The 4001-nt window shown below is 44.5% G+C and overlaps 1 pseudogene; it reads right to left on the reverse strand.

Annotated features, from left to right (window-relative positions):
- Positions 1-3210: 3210 nt before the first annotated feature.
- Positions 3211-3674, reverse strand: LOC114491438 (annotated as a pseudogene).
- Positions 3675-4001: the final 327 nt, after the last annotated feature.

A 4001-nucleotide genomic window follows, 5' to 3' on the forward strand; every position in this document is an offset into this window, starting at 1 on the left:
GTTTTCCTAACATGAGAGCCTGTAATGCTTTACCACTTTAAAAGTTTAGGAATACTTTTGAAGAATGAGGCAGTATGATTTAGTTAGGAAGAACACAGCACTTGTAGACAGGTAGACCTGATTAGAAATATCACCTCCATGCGATTGAACTGACCTTCATCTTCTCACTGAGCTCCATTTCTGCCATGGTTAAGTTGAGGGCCACACCAGTCTTGTAGATTGTTGGAGGATAAAGTGAGGCAGACAGACACCTGGCAAACCAGGTCCTTCTCTGGCTAAATTATCTCCTCGGCAACAATGGAGACCACTGTTGACATTGATTTCATTCCTTCCCTGCAGCCCTGGGTGTGATTTCATTACTTCCCTGCAGTATTGATACTCCTGGGGTGGATTTAAGTCTCACACCATGGTGTATCCCCTCAATTCTAGTCCTACCTTCTCTTGAGTGTGCAGGCCATTCTTCTGAGCTCCAGACCAGTGTAGGTAGTGATCTGCTGGAGAATCCATACTCAGTACAACAAGAACTGTAATAGTCATGTTGCCCCCAGGCTGCTCCTCCATTGTGTCCCCTTTCTCAGTGAGCCCTGTCACCCAAGTCAGGATTCTAGGAGTCACTCTTCATTTTCCCCAACTCCTCACTGCCCCATACCCAAGCAGTAACCAGGGACTGTCCATTGCACTTGCAAAGACTCCCTTGCATTTATTTGCATCACTCATCCTCTCAGCTGGATGCTGCAAAATATCCTCTAGTGCATAGAATCAAACCAGTCTCACCACCTCTACTCTTGCCATTTCTTGGGAGCCTTCTCTGATGCCTAAAACTGGCCGACCACCTCCACGGGGCTTCTCTGCTAAAGCAATTACTATGCTGTGCAGTTCCATCTACTGACAGATTTGCCTCCTTCACTAAGCGACAATTTTTCTGGGTAGCAAGTGTGCCTTTTTCTGTCACCCCAGGGCCCAGCACAAAACTTAAGATAAATGTTTGTAGCACAAATGAACAATAAGTAGTATTGCATAAGTTAGAGTAGCTGTGGGGAGGAGGGAGGTAGCCGAGTTAGTGAATTATAGAAACTGACATAAGACTATCCATGATGAGTCCTAAAATTGGCTTGGGGGCTTCACTTTCCATTTTGAAATCTACGCAAATTCAACAGAGAGATCATCCTATTAGGTGGAAATGTGACTCAAGGTAACTTTATCTTTGACATTAAATAAGAAACCACCTTTGCACCTGACAAAGAGCCTCTAGTTGTTTTGTGGTATAAATGTCAGATGGAGAGGATCAAAGAACCAGGAGCTTTGTGACCTACTATTCACTTTCAGCTTAGCCATGAGAGAATTTATTAACAAGTCTCTCTGATGATATAACTTGAGAAACCAGGTGAGATTTTGGTATGCTTCTGAGCAGCATTTCTCAACCTTGCCATTACTGACATTTTGGGTCAGATACCCCTTTGTTGTGGGGGCTGCTCTGTGCATTGTAGGGTATTTTGTAGCATTTTGGCATCAACTCACCAGATGCCTGTAGTACTCCCTCCACCCCAATTGTGACAACCAAAAATGTCTCCAGGCATTGCCAGTTGTTCCCTGTGGGGACAAAAGTCAGCCCTGGTTGGGAACCACTGCCCGGAGGAATTAGAATTCAGGTTTATCTGATGGAGTCAAGGGAGCACTGGATGAGAGTCAGGTTTCAAGTACATTGCCAACTCTGCCATTTAGTGAAGATGTCATGAATCTTATATGAATTTAAGACAAGGATGTTTGAATTTGGGGAATCAGCTGGACCTCCTTGGCTTATATCCTTTTCATCCAAAGTAATAGAATAATGCAAGTCCAGAATGTTTTGGTTATTTCCAAGTTCAGTTTTGGTCTTAGGAGTGATCAGGGAGATGGACTGAGTTCAGACTTTGGGTGGCTGCTACAGTTTAAGCTTCTGCTCGCTTAGCGTGGCCTGTCTTCAGGCCAACTCAGCTTTCACTCTAGAGCTTCTCAAGATGCCCCAGGAGGACTGCCATATTCAGTCATTTCTTAGCTGTTCTGCCTCCACAGCAGCTTAGACTGTCAGAACTGCGAAGTGCTTAGAAATATTCTGTCTGAGCCCTTTGCTGCAGACAGGGAAATTGAAACGACTTAACCAGGTCACACAGTGAGTTAGATTAAGACCATCTTATTGCCCCAAGTTTCTTCCTTTCTTTTTGTTCAACCACTTTATTGAGATATGATTGACATGTAAAAACTGTACGTAGTTAATGTAGAAAACTTGATGGGATTGGGGATGAAGTATACACCTGTGAAACTATCCCCGCCATCAAGGCCATAGACACATCCACCACCTCCCAAAGTTTCCTCCCACCTCCATTATTATTATTATTATTATTATTATTATTATTATTTTGAGGTAAGAACACAACAGAAGATCTGCCCTCTTGGCAAATTCTGAGTATGCAATACAGCTCTGTTAGCTATAGGCACTATGCTATATAGTAGAGTTCTAGCTAGAACTTATCAGTGTTAGTTATGAGTCAAGCTTCCTGATTCAGAGTCGGAAGTTCTTTCTCCCACTCTGTGCTACTTAACTTTGGGAGTCTTACCCCCATGTCTGTTCAATCTTTGGTGGAAGTCATTTTTTGTTAGGAGAAATCCTTTCATTGGGGTGGTCACAGAGTATACACCAGACCATGACAAAATGACTGTAAGAGAAAGATCCCAAAGGGCTGACTTCTCCCCATGGTGCACACATAGAGCAGGGTCTGGATGTGGAATAGGTCCCAGTGGAAGTGGAGTCAAAGCCAGGACTTTGAGGCCCGATCAGATGGAAGCAGGGAGAAGTGCCCCACCCCTGTTACCCAGTTGCAGCAGGGCTCAAGTCTAGGCACTTGCAGATACACTCTGGTTCTCCCAGGGGGGCCAGGGGGACTGAGTGGCAGGCAGGAGAGGAACTGGGGTGGGGTGGTGTAGTGAATAACAGTGTTGTTTTTTTAAGAAGCATCTACCAGCATCACACTACTGGGCCTGATGTCCCCTTTAACCATTGCTTGGTACATTTTACAGCACAACTAAAGACTCAAGGAAAATGGATACATTGGCTCCTATGAGGTTGGAAGTGGTGTATATGGCAGGGTGTGGGCTGGTGGACAAAGTGCTTACACACAGCAGGTTGGGTGAGCAGCAGGCAAGACAGGAGGTGCCAATGGGAGACTGTGAGTCTTAAGTGTCCTTGTGTATGTCTGGTCTGTGGGTCCATGTGACCTTGTAGGGGGTAGGGGGTGCCGAGCTCTAGCCCTTGAGGTCCACTTGCCCCTGGTCTCTGTTCTTGGCAGCATTCTTGTTGTCCCATTGCTGACGTAGGTAATGCAAAAGGATGTTTGTTTTTCCTATCACAGTGATTTGTTTGGATGGGCACTCTGGTGTGGGCAGGTAGATTGAGGGGCGTAGACTGGAGGCTTTACACACAGAGTTGGCATGAAGTTGACTAAAACTGCTTTTGTTGTAGATGGGCAGTCCTTCCAAAAAACCTGCCATCTCCTGTTTCCTCTGTCACCAAATCAGCTACTGCCTCTGCAGCCACTGCTGCCTCCTTAACTGCCACTGTATAGTAACCAATAGAAGCCGTTCTTGTAGACATCTCCTGGCATTTCTTTTTATTTTGTGGAATCTTACATCACTTTGGTTTTATATTTCCTGTATCCTGATTTTTGCTAGGTGATAGACATCTAACATAAAAGTAGTGCCAAAACACTTTAGCAAGAAAAAATGTGGTTAGTTTACATCCCAAGAGAAACATTTGGCTTTTAATTGAGCTTTAACCCAATGAAATGAAACCAATAGTAGAAATTTGAGGCACTGAGTTAGGTTTAGAAGGATGTTTGAAGCAGCTAAATCCTTTTGGGAAATCCCCTGTCTTTGGAGGTCATGTAGTCTAATATTGTACATTGAGTTGCACACTGGGGTTTTTCCCCATCATGTTATTTAGAGGAAAGAACCTGGGCTTTGGATGT

This window comes from Phyllostomus discolor, chromosome 3 (genome assembly GCF_004126475.2).
Source record: "Phyllostomus discolor isolate MPI-MPIP mPhyDis1 chromosome 3, mPhyDis1.pri.v3, whole genome shotgun sequence".
Classification (NCBI taxonomy): domain Eukaryota; kingdom Metazoa; phylum Chordata; class Mammalia; order Chiroptera; family Phyllostomidae; genus Phyllostomus; species Phyllostomus discolor.